The following is a 12,970-nucleotide window of genomic DNA, read 5'->3' on the forward strand; positions in this document are numbered from 1 at the left end:
TTCTTTTCATCCAAAGTTTATTCAGAGTATAAGCAAACATTTTATTTCTGCTTCAAGCTTTCCTAGGACTGCAAGCAGCGTGGCACAAGATACATATTTCCCTGTCTCTACAAGGACTTTTTATTTGGTCTAGATACACATCTGTAAGTATTTTACCCTCTCATATATTCATATATTCTGTAAGTCAAAGGAGCTTAAGTTTTCACTGCTTGCATTGCCTTGCAATCACTGTTTCATGGGGTGCTTCCGATGCAGCAGCCTCAGGCCTTCTCTAAGTCACTGTTCTGACCTTCCCAGCAAGCAGGAACTGAAACTGTAGTGAAAGATTAGTGTGGGATACTCAAAACCTAACCATAATCTCTTCTACCTCTTTTCCTATTCCAGTCAATCTTTGTTTTGAGGATAAATCTGTATTTCCTGCATGCTTGAGGAAAGTCTGTCAGGGTGATGAAGTATCAGCATCACTCAGCAGGACCTGTTGAGGAGCCAGTGTTTGGGCTTGGCCCATCACAGTAATGGCTTATCCTTTTTAAATCTAATTTTGTGAGTATGAGCTTAGGAGCTGTGCCAAAACTTTGTGGTGACTGTTGTATGCACACACTCTAGGCTAGGACACTTCGGCATTGTTATGAAACAGTGGTTTCTTTTTGTTTCTGGCATTGTTATGGTGATGGTTGGACTTGATGAACTCAGAGGTTGCTTCTAACCTTAATGATTTTGTGATTCCAGAACTCTAATTCTTAAAGAGAATGAGCTCTCAGCTCTAAGGAATGTAGTGCCACAGGCTGCTGGCTGCACTTAATGTATTTGTTTATGTATATATATATATTATATATTTTATATATATGTTCATGTTAGGAAACATTTAGCTGAACCTGGTGATTTGAAAAGGGAAAAATTTAAAAACAGTGCCTGAAGGGGCTCCAGAAGAGCTGGAGAGGGACTTGGGACAAGGGATAGAGGGACAGGAGCCAGGGAATGGCTCCCACTGCCAGAGGGCAGGGATGGATGGGACACTGGGAAAAATCCTTCCTGTGGAGGCCCTGAGAAGCTGTGGCTGCTCCTGGATCCCTGGAAGTGTCCAAAGCCAGGCTGGACAGGGCTTGGAGTACCCTGGGATAATGGAGGGTGTCCCTGCCCAAGGCAGGGGGTGAACTTCATGGTTCCTTCCAAACCAAGTCATTCTGTGATTCCATGAAAATGCAGCAACTCATTTCCTTCAGTACCTGCGACGTGAGTAAATACACCTGCTAAGAAAAAATTGTGGCAATTGTAATAATTTTCTGATAATGTGTCCTGCACAAAGATTTTTGTAGGGCAAGAAATGAAGAAATATTCATAGAAATGTTCATTCTTGCTCTATAGAACTGAATTAAAACCTTGTAATTACCACCTGTGAGAGGACAGAACCCCAGTTGCTCTGTAAGTGAGAGACCAGTGGTTTCTTTTTGTTTCTGGTTATTATTTATAAATTCTGAGCAAACAACTTTGTTATGAGACTCAACTCATTTGCAACTTGTGAATTTTTTTGACAATGCATATGTTCATGCTTCATATTTTGTCATCTCCTTTTAGGAGACTACACAAATTTCCATCATTTCACTTGGAAAAATTTCTGATAGTCGGGCAAAACTTTCTTAGAAAAAGATGAAGAAACTCTGGGAACAAACAGAAATATTGGATGGTAGGTGAGATGAATCTAAATTTTACAATGAAGGAAAAGGCTATCGGAGTTTCACTCTCACAAACTGTGGTTTCTCTTAAGGGGTTGAAGGCAAGTGGTTGTGGCAGGTCAGGTTTTCACATTGTGCTATAGTTAGAACTCTGGGCTGGTTCCATGCTGTTGTTTGTTGAGATGACTAAGTTGTCATTTTTAATTAGCTTTATGCTCCTCTCAAAGGCTAATTACTTTACTTTTTATCAAGAACACTTGATTGGTAATGACAAGGGTGCCATAGTTACGTATTTTCAGAGAATTCCCCAACCTGCACCATTATGTGATTTCCTTTTCCCCCCTGGATTCTTTGTGCAGTAAAGCCTTCAATAAAAATAATGATTAAGAAAAATAGAAGTTTACTGAAGATATTGGTGGAAAAAAGTATATTTTGATTTTTTTTTGGCAGGAAGGACACTGTTAATGGGTTTACTCAGTGTAAAACCATTACGCTTAGTTTAGCTCCCTGTCAGTGATACTCACATTGCTCTATTACCTTCACTGAAGTTACCTCAGACAAACTGAATTTGAGAACTTCCTTTTTTCCCCCCCCCTCTCATTTTTCTATAGCTGTACATCTGCCCTGATCATCATGGAAATCTGGACTGACTGAACTGCACCCCTATTTCCAAGTGTGGATATTGCACAGCTGGACAATGACATCCTTTCAGAGAGGATTCACCACCTTTTTACCAATACTGGGTTGGAGAGCCCTTGAGATAAACATGAGAGGTGTAGTCACAGGTGAAATCTCTCTTTTCTTTATCAACTTGTAGGTTGCTCTAATCTGTTCTTGTTTGGAATGGCAGCAGCCCAAAAAGTGAAACATTTCTGTGAAGGCTGCCTTAATGGGGGGGGGAGACAGCAATGGGAGACATAAATATGACATTTTTCAGAAATACAGTTTTACCCAGAGAATGGCTGCTTTTCTCCTGTTGATAAATGCACATCAGTTGTTTGGTAAGCCAAATTCTCCCAGGAGCCTGTCCTGAAAGAGGGAAAGACAGTGATTTGGAGTCCACATCTGCAGTCTGAGCTGCTTTGGTGCCTGCTGCTGGGAGAATTCCCTGCACCAACACCCTCCCCATGCTGGGCTTGGAGCTCTTCCAAGGGGATCTAAGGCAGTTCCCACTGGAAAGGCAAAGAGGGGACAGCCACCACCTTCCATTGCAGGGGGAAAGGGACTCCCTGGTGACAGCAGCTCTTGAGAGCAGGATCAGAGGAGAGATCCTCCAGACCTGAAGGTCGGAGTGGTGGGATGCTGGCATGGCACAGGTGCGTGCCCAAGCTGCCAGGAGGAGCTCCTGAAGGATGTGCTTGGCTGGGGAGGCCTGCTGGAATGTTCTCAGAGGCAGGAACCACATGAGGGACATCTCTGTAACCAGGCAGCTGGAGCTGTGAAGGAGTTCTGGAGCAAAGGCTCTCACAGCCCCTGTGTTTTGATGTTCTCCTCCTCAGAACCAGACAGGGAAGGCAGCAGCTCCAGCCACTGTCAGTCCTTGAAGCCTACATGCAAAAACCACCTTCTTTACTGAGCATCTCATCTCCTTAATGAGCCAGTAACACATTGAGGACTTCACTAATTAAAGTAGTGTCATTGCTTCTTACTGGTGTCAGCACCAAGGAGGAAAGAGAGACAGGTAAGGCAGGCTGGAAGCCTCTCTGGGAATCAGGCATTTGGTTCCCTGCTTCTTCTGCTGCCATAAAAATAGACAGGACTGGATCCTAAAGGTATCAAATTCCTAAATCCTATGGTATTCAAAGTGAGTGGCTAAATGCTGTGGGGATGTGGGATTAATCTCTGTATGCTTCATCTGTCCTATAAATATAGTGATTCTTTCCTGTTCACAGTAAAGAAAAATAATAGATAATTATGGAAAACAAGGTGTCTATTGCTGTCTTTGAATATATATATATACACATATATATTATATATATATATATCTAAGCAAGACATACTTATTTACTTTTTTACTTTTACTATTTTACTTTTTTTTTTTTTTGAGTGATGATTATGTCATAGTTTTCAATTTCAGAGAAGAGTGCTTGTTGATGAACACATTGCTGTATTCCCCAGCTGTAATCAGGATGCAGTTTCCTCTCCAGAAGTTCACCGACAGCAAGGATCAACAAGAAGGTGAGGTAAAGGTTCAACTTTTAGAATTCAGACTAATAATATTCTTTCCTCAGTGCAAAGCTGAGCCTATTTCACTTTCAGGCTAACTTTCAGCCTCTCTGATTTCTATGTGGTGCCTTGCTTCCAGTATAAATAAATGATCCCACATTCCGTCATGATAACATATGCTCATGCAGAGCTCAAAATTAGAAGGAATATGAAGTGTTCTATTAATTGCATGAATGTTGATTGTTAAAATCATGTGCTAATTGGTAATATCTGTGTGCAGTAGGTTCCTGCAATATGTGTTAGATTACATTAACTGTGCTCGTGACTCAGATATCAGCATTATGCCTTTCGTGGAAGGAGCTTTTTTAGACTTTGTGTAATTAGGTTCTATAGATTATCAGTGTAGGAAAATTAGTAAAAGGGCATGTGAAGTTAGAGGCATGAGGAATACTGAGCTTGAAAGATGCATCTGCTCCTCTTTCTCATGGTGTGCTTTTCCTCACATCCTCTCCAAAGTAATTCTCACCGTGTTTGTCTTGAGGTAATTCCCAGGGAATCCAGCACCTCCCTGCCATGGTGATCACATCTGGAAGTTGCCATCTTTTTTTTTTGAGTGGGCTTTCTCCCTTTTCAGTCTTTTCCTTTACTTTTCCCGGGTTTTGATCCAAGAAGCATTCAGGTACACTGCAGATAAATGAGATTATCACTGTAGTCACCTATCAGAGAGCACAGTTAGCAACACGACTCTCCTGTACCAGATGTGCTTCCTCTCCATTCCCAGTCCCTGGGGGAAAATTCATATGGATCTGTTTTGTTCACTGATGTTTTAATTTTATTGAGTGCCATGAGTATTTATTAAAATAGGCAAGGTAGAAGGAACTGGGGCTGGGAGGTAAATGTGGTGATATGTGTGTGTTTTTGAGAAATGTGGTGGTTATTTCCACTCTGTGTGTGACACTCAGGAGGGCTGGGCTCCAAACTCACCCAGATCTGGGACTTTTCCTCAGGAATGCAGTGGCAGGACCAGGAGTGCTGGGTTCAAAAGGAAAGAGGGGAAATTTAGGTTGGATATATGGAAAAAATCCTTCCCTGTGAGGATGGGGAGGCCCTGGCACAGGGTGCCCAGAGAAGCTGTGGCTGCATCTGGATCCCTGGAAGTGTCCAAGGCCAGGCTGGAAGAAACTTGGAGCAACCTGGGACAGTGGAAAGTGTCCCTGCCCATGGCAGGGTGTGGAACTGGATGATTTTTGAGGTCTGTTCCAATCTAGACCATCCAAGTTTCTATATTTTCAGAAAGGAAGACTGAAAATTAAAAAAAAAAAAAAAAAGAAAATATTGTTTTTAATTATTTAGAGAAACACCAGGCAGATTTTTCTGTTGTTACAAAAAGAAAAAAATTAAACACTTTAAACATTTCATGAGTTGCATTAAGAAACATATTCAGAATTGAATTCCTAACTAGCATAATTTTAATTCATTTTACAGTGGATCAGCTTGGTTATGATGCAATGAATTAGAACAGGTTGTCTGAGAGGAAAAATGGATGCAGTTTTGGTAAAGAGAGCATTTACAGAAGTGTTAGAAGTCTTGAGTCTTATCAGGGCTGTTGCTCTAATATCTCTTGATTTACTGATCTTGAAACAGGCAAAACCTCATGGGTTCATGAGCTTAATGTTGAGGCACACTTCAGCAGTTGTCCTGAGAAATGCAAAGATTTAAGAGGAAATCAGTTTTAGCCCCCATCCAAAATGTTGACACTGAATCAAACAGAGCATGAACTATATACACAGTTTTAATTAAAAGAAAAACTGACAAATTACCAACATTCTGGTGTTCAGAAGATGGTTATCTGTTACAGAAATATGTTTTCTAATGCACATGCTCTCATACATGAAATAGTTTCTAGATTTATTTTATTATCATTGTAAACTATGGCACAAACACTTAATCTTACCTACTTAAAAAATGTAAAATGTTTTCCAATTTCTTAGCAAGTCTCCCTCCTCCCTCCCACCCCTGATTCCCAAAGTGATGCATGGAAAAGGACGAACAAATTTAGTAGACAAGATGACCACTGGAAATATGTCAAAAAACTAAAAGAAAAAATAAAAATTCATCAGAAGAAATTGCACACTGATTTTTTAAGATAAAAAAAAAAAAAATTAAAATGACTACCAGCCTTCAAAGATTAATTGTCAAATTAAGTAGAGAGACATTCAGTGGTCACTGGCTACCTGGGGGAATTAACTGTTCAATTGTTTAGCTCAGTGCACATAATTTACAAACAGATCAGCTCCTCTGCCTCTGTGGAAACTTTGCATATTCCAGGGAAGGTGAAGGAGATCCCATGAGGACCCAGCCACTGGTGGGAGCATCTGGAGTAAATAGTGTGTGTTTCCAAGGAGGTAAAAGTAAACTGGGGAACAGAGCAAGTTGTTACTCCATGGGGAATAATAAAAATCAGTTTTCTCTCATTTCCTTTGGACTGTTAAAAAATTAGCTAAATATTTGGAGAGCCACTTTTCACATGGGCACGGAGAGATAGGACAAATGGGAATGGTTTTAAACTGACAGAGGGCAGGGTTAGATTAGATGTTAGAAAGGAATTGTTGGGTGGAGAGGCCCTGGCACAGGGTGCCCAGAGAAGCTGGGGCTGCCCCTGGATCCCTGGAAGTGCCCAAGGCCAGGGCTTGGAGCAGCCTGGGAATGGTGGAAGGTGCCCCTGCCCATGGAAAGGGGTGGAATGAGATGGACTTTAAGGTCCTTTCCATGAGTCTTATCAGGGCTGTTGCTCTAATATCTCTTGATTTACTGATCTTGAAACAGGCAAAACCTCATGGGTTTGCCTGTTGTTGAACCTTTCTGGGGTTCTGTGAACTGGCAAACTGTCAGGCATCTTTTATGGAAAATCCTTTCCTTAGGATTTTTCCTCCTGAGAAGCTGAGAGGCCTCAGGAACATAATGTAAACATTGATTATCTGCTGCTGTGGAATACAACAGGTGGATCTGTGATTGGTCCATCTTGGATGTTTATAATTAATGGCCAATCACAGTCCGGCTGGCTCGGACACAGAGCCCGAGCCACAAACCTTTGTTATCATTCTTTTCTATTCTTAGCCAGCCTTCTGATGAAACCTTTTCTTCTATTCTTTTAGTATAGTTTTAATGTAATATATATCATAAAATAATAAATCAAGCCTTCTGAATCATGGGGTCAGATCCTCGTCTCTTCCCTCATCCAAGAACCCCTGTGAACACGGTCACAGCAAACCCTCCCCATCAGCCATGGAGGCAGGGGCAGGGCAGGAGTGCTGAGAGCCCTCTGCCAGGCCAGACCCTGCCACTCTGAGCTCTGCTTTGTGCACAGCCAGGAGAGCTCTGGAGCACCCAGAACTGAGGGACATCACTGATTTTAACGAAGCCAAGGGGAATCCAGCACAATGCTGCACTTTCCCAATTATTCTTCCTGCCATTGTTCAGTCTAGCAGTGCTGGCAAGGGGATGTCACTGCATAGCTCCCTGTCCTCCAGAGCCACTCTGGAGCGTGGCTGAGGTCCTCAAGGGGCTGTGGTGGCCCAGATATCTGGGCTGTGGTGCGGAGGACGGGCTGACTCTGACAGCAGGAGCCAGGGGCTGCTGCCAGTGGATGCTCCAAGGGCGCTGGTGCTGGGAGAGGGGTGATGTCTCACAGCAGGAACCTCTTCCCAGTGCTGCTCTCACCAGTTTGCAGAGCTCCATCCTCCACAGGTGTGTTAGCAACATTCTGGGAACCCCGTGCAGCCTCCCCAGAGCCTGCAGGGCCAGAATTGGTCCCAGGGGTCACTCCTGGCTTTTGCTGTTCATGGGCTCAGTGTGCAGCCCACAACATGAGCATCAGGGCAGGCTGGAGGCTGCTCCTGCTTGACCATGCAGTGCATTTTTCTGGCCATTTTTAAAAGATTTTTTTTGTGACCTATCAGGCCACTGGAGGGGCAGAAATTATTTCTGCCCTCCCTTTAAGAGCTATGTGTCCCTGCTGTTAATCTACCCCATTAAAAATATCCTTAAATATATACTGTGAAAAATGTTATGCCTACTTAAGCAAGATAGTTGCCTGTAATAGTGTACCATAAAGCAATCTGAAATGTTTATTGTCTGTTCCTCAACTGCAGTTTTATTTCTTTTTAGCAGTTTTTGTATCTACAGGATTTTCTTCACTATGAAAGATTTAAAAGAAGTTTTTCCTTTTCCCTGCAAGCAGAGTCATTATTTGGCCAACAGATCCTCCTGTCAGTGCAGATACAGAAGTTTTTTACAAAACTTCCAGTTTCCTAAACTTTTTCCAGTAAAAAAAACATTGTTTAAATCAATAGCAAGCCTTGATATGATAGGCTTTAGAGGGCAGCCTGACTTCCAAAGGAGGAGATAATGTTAAACAAGATGTCTTTTGTAAAGGCTTAAATAGGAAATCAGGAAAAGAAAAGAGAAAAAAATAAAAGGAAGAAAAAAAAAAGCCAAGGTTAGGGGGTGGTAAAGATGTTGCTGCTGGATCTAACTCTAGAGACACAATGTGTATTTCATTGCCACGAATAAACTGTATCCAGGGAAGGAGCAAATGAAAAAGTGAGGACAGGAGATATCTTATTTTTGTTGTTTGTTTCCAAAGAGTCCACCCCCACATAGGTCACTTGGAATTCATTTGTCTACATCCTGGACTGCACGTAGGGGAAAAAAAAAATGCCTGGGATCTGAGAAAGAGGAATGCGATAGGGCATGGGAATCACAGCGTCACGGTGGTCACCAGAGCATAGCTTGGCTCCTCTTAAAACAAGCAAGCACCGTTGGACCTCTGTAAGAACAGCAAAGCAGCCCTGCTATCAGGCTACCTATCAGAGCCTGAATGCTTGAGAAAAAGTGTGTGGGATTTCACCCGGAGCCTGGGGCGTTGCAGGGCTCTTGGAGCTGCTGCTTTCCTCTTGACATCCAGCACTACTCGGTGACCTCGGCAACAATCCAGTGTACTGTTACAGTTCATTTCAATAATTAAACAGTTCAGGGATGGCAGGGCTTTCTTGTTGTCAATAGAAAATCAGGGCTGCAGTTTGCTTTTTTTTTTTTTTTCCCTTCTCTTTCTCTCTTCCCCTTTCCCTCTGCTGAAATCCGAAGTGTTTGTTTTTAATTATATTAGCTAGAGACAATTAATTTCACAATCCGAACAAAAAAACCCCCACGTTTTGCGAGAAGGACTGGCAACTGGTAAATGCAATTATTATTGTAGCACATTTTCAAAGGAAGAGATCCCAGCTCCAACAAAGTCATATGTATAAAATTTCAGTCATAGAATATAGTCTCAAACAGCAGATTTACTCTGCAAGAGATGGGAGCTGCTCTCCCATCTGGAGCTATGTTCTGTTCATGCCACGTGGACCCATTCGATACCAGCTCTGAAAAAAAACACCAGCCAGCAAAGCAGACCCCTGTCCATCATCTCCTCCAAGGAGCTGCCTGATGTGCTCCTTTGAGCTTGCCTGACGTAGAGATGATTAATGCCAGCCCCTTTTTAAGCACAACCTCTCAACAAGAACCTAAAAAACCCCACTCTCTTTGCAAGCAGCAGCATTTATATTTCTGCTGCTGGAGCAAAAAAATGAAAATAACTCAACTTTATGCCTTGCAAAAATTTCCTACAATTAAAAACCTATTTTTTTGAGGCGCTGGCTGTGCCCCTTTCATTGCCCATCTGGCTGCCTCCCAGCTGCTCCCTGGCTGGCTCCGTGCTCTGCCACCAGCGTGGCGGGAGCTGCCATCGCCGGCCCTTGTTCCCAGCGTTGGTCCTGCAGGACTGTGGGGCCACAGTCTGGCCTCACTTACACTGATTTACTTTTATGGGATTCAGTCAAAATGCTACGGATTTATGCCGCCGAGGCGAACGGCAAAATTTAATTCCTCGGGTCGGGAGTGCTGGTGGGGATTCGGGTCCTTCGGGAATGTTTTGTGCTGGCCCTGGTGACAGCCGTGCCAGCCTCTGCTGTCACACTCCCATTCCTGATTTACATGCCTCACAGAGCTTTTACCTTTCCCCATTTCCTACCAGTGTCATTGACACAAGAATATTAAACCAAAATATACTGAGGCATCGCTCCCTTGGAAGAGGTGTCTGACATCCTTGTTCCCACTGAGCAGTGTTTCATTTCCCAAATAGCTGAATCCTTCTAGTGGGGTGGCTGCAGAGGGAAGGCCAGGTCCACAGAAAGGTTTTGATATAAGCTGTGCTTAAATTGTAGGCCTGGTAGATTATTTTAGCTTGAGTCAGGAGTTGGTCTTTGCAGCCTGCATGGAGAAAATTGGGAATTGTGGATGGGGGAAGCAGAGCTCCGGGAATCTAACCAGGAAAATATTTGTGTTCAACAGCTGAAGCATGCTGACAGAGGAAGCATCCACTCCTTGGCACTGCAGTGGGTCTCCCTTTCCTGGTGCTCTCCTCAGGAACTGTCCTGGCTCCAAGCAGCGCCTTCACTGTGTAAGTACCATCCCAGCCACAAACAACCCAGCTCCAATGTCTTGATTTTCCAGAGGGGCCCTATGGAGCCCTTGTTTTAAACCAGTAAAAAGGAAACCTACATGACTGGGTTTAATCCTTATTGAAGAAACCCAAGAAAGCAGAAGCTTGACTTCAGAGACTCACATAATGGTTTGGGTTGGAAAGAACCCTAAATCTCATCTTGTCCCATCCTTCTGCCATGGCTGGGACACCTTCCACTAAAACAGGTTTCTCTAAGACCTGTCCAACCTGGCCTTAACTTACTGAGGTGCTGGTGGATAGCAGCCCTTGTAGGATATGGGTGCTGGTAAGCTTTATTTCCACCCCCTTCTTGAGGCTGTCAGAACATTTTACATTAAAGTAATCAGCAAAAAAGCAGTCTGTGGGTTCCAAGCACCAAGTAACAGCTGCCAGAGGATTATTTTCTGCATTAAAGGTCTAAAGCAGGAGTTAAACACAGATCTGGCTTTAGGGCTGCAGGTGAGGATCTCAGCCCGGCCTTTGCAGTTCGCACCTCCAAGCGTGACAAACCTCTCACCTCTTAATTTTTGGACTTGATGATCTTAGAGGTCTTTTCCAACCTTAATGATTCTGTGACCCACCAATCCTCCAGGAACGAGGAGGTGAAAATATTCCCTGGGCACACGAATTTACAAAGCAGAGAAGCAGCTGCTGAAGGTGCAACCACTTGTGGTGGAGCTGCTCTTGATTTCCAGGAGAGCTCCCCAGACCCTTGCAGAGCCATGTTGATCCATGCCAGCATCAGAGGGACCAGCCTTGCCCTTTTGCCTGTGTTTTTGGTCCCTCTGCTTGCTCTTTTTTTTTGGCGGGAGGAGAAAACCTTGCAAGGCTGAAATGAAATATTAAGCCTCATTCTTTCCAGGTAAGTGCATGCCAAATCTCGCAACGATGTTGGCAGGCTCCCAAAGTTGCAAAATAATGAAGAAAACATTGAGTTTAGGACTCTGTGCCCATTTTAGCAGCATTCCTTGTAAGTGCAATTAAAGCTGCCACTGATTTGACCTCAGGAAACACAGGAAATATACACTGGAGTGCTAAAAAATCACCTTGAAAGGGGATTGAAGTATACTCACAATCTTGCTCTTAAAAAAAACCAAATAAATTCATGATTTAAAGGCCATTGGAGTCCTCATCTGCACATCCATGGTAGGTCAGGCCCAGCAGGAGCTGAGGTGCCTGGGATTAAAAGTAGTTTTCAGCATCTCTTGGGGTTATGCTGAGCTGATTGGGTCTATGGATGTGTTATTTAACACCTGTTGATGCAGATTTTGCCCACATCTGGACCACCTGGGAGGGCACCTTCCCACAAGGCAGATCCAAATCTTGACTGCAGGATGGGACAAAAAACCAGTGTAGAGATGCATAAAGGTAGTTTAAGGACATTTGTGTCTTGCTGCCACCTGCTATTACCATTATTGATGAATGCTGTTGTTGCAGGGAGAGGCTTCTCGGTGTGAAATCATTTGTTGTTATCCTTTGGTCTCCACAATCCTATTTTTTGCAGAAGTTAATGACAGATGCAACTTTCCTGGCTCCAGAGGTAATGAAAATAAAGCATAACTTTACAATATCTTATGAAATATGGAATTCCCACAGTGTAAACCTGTTGTAGTTATAATAGGCTGAAAACAAAGATTTTGAGCTCTTATCCTCGAGGATATTGCACAGTAAGGTAAAAAGTCTCAGAGGAAAAGCTAAGATCCTTGGAGTCACTGTGGTGGCCTCACACAGACCTGTAGAAGACTGATTTCAATGATTTATTGTTCAAATTCATTTCCACCTATAAGGCAAAGGAAGAAGCTTTGCTTTTTCCCCATTTAATTTTGTTTTTTTTTAGATAACACCAGAAACACAGAAGCCCCTGGTGGTACCAGCAGCAACATTACTGCATCTGTGGGTGACATGACTGTCCACACTTTTTTTCCTGACACAGCTCTCTAATTCAGTTCAGAAGAATGACATGAGCTGCCTGAACAGCTGTTAGAAGCTGCAGCTGAGAAAAAAAAAAAATATTCTCCCTGGGACACACCATGGAGCAGGAGAACTTGAACCTCCTGCCATTGGTTTCAGTGGCAGGGGCTCAGACCCACTGACCTCTGGTTGTCCCCTCAAAATAGACTGGGAAACCAGAATTTTATAGTTAGGTGGTTATTTCTTCTGGAGCCAGGAACTGCAATCCTAATGACATGATTACAGCACTGAAAAGTGATCTAAAGCAATAAAAGAGAGGATATTTACCTTGAGGACAGTTGTGTTTTGTTATATATTTAAGAGAAATAACATGCTTGGCTAAGACACTTTTAACATGTGGGTGTTTTTTTTTTTTTTTGATTGGGGATTTTTTTTTTCTTAATATATAAAGGTTTCCAAGCAGAGTGACTCATGAGAGCAACACTCCAATTCCTGTTTCGTGAGCTGACTCTGTAGATGTGAACAGAGCTGCTGGGAACACAGGACCTGCTGCAAAAATATTCCTGCTTATTAACCAGCAACTTTAACTTTTCAGTGCTTCAGATTTATTCATATTTTCAGGGTTTTTTTTTCCCTATGCTTCTGGCTGTGATAAATTTTATTGACAGTGAGCAGGAAT

The 12,970-nt window shown here is 43.0% G+C and overlaps 1 long non-coding RNA gene across 1 annotated transcript in view; it reads left to right on the forward strand.

Moving 5' to 3' along the window:
* The first annotated feature begins 3,603 nt into the window (after positions 1 to 3,603).
* LOC139593932 (uncharacterized) overlaps positions 3,604 to 12,970 on the forward strand; it is a 37,730-nt gene continuing 28,363 nt past the window's right edge. Inside the window, exons 1-2 of the long non-coding RNA XR_011680440.1 lie at positions 3,604 to 3,851; positions 10,230 to 10,338. This is a non-coding gene — a long non-coding RNA (uncharacterized lncRNA). The remainder of the gene's footprint in view (positions 3,852 to 10,229; positions 10,339 to 12,970) is intronic.

This window comes from Agelaius tricolor, unplaced genomic scaffold (genome assembly GCF_023055355.1).
Source record: "Agelaius tricolor isolate 1412-34295 unplaced genomic scaffold, bAgeTri1.0.p SCAF_10, whole genome shotgun sequence".
NCBI lineage: Eukaryota > Metazoa > Chordata > Aves > Passeriformes > Icteridae > Agelaius > Agelaius tricolor.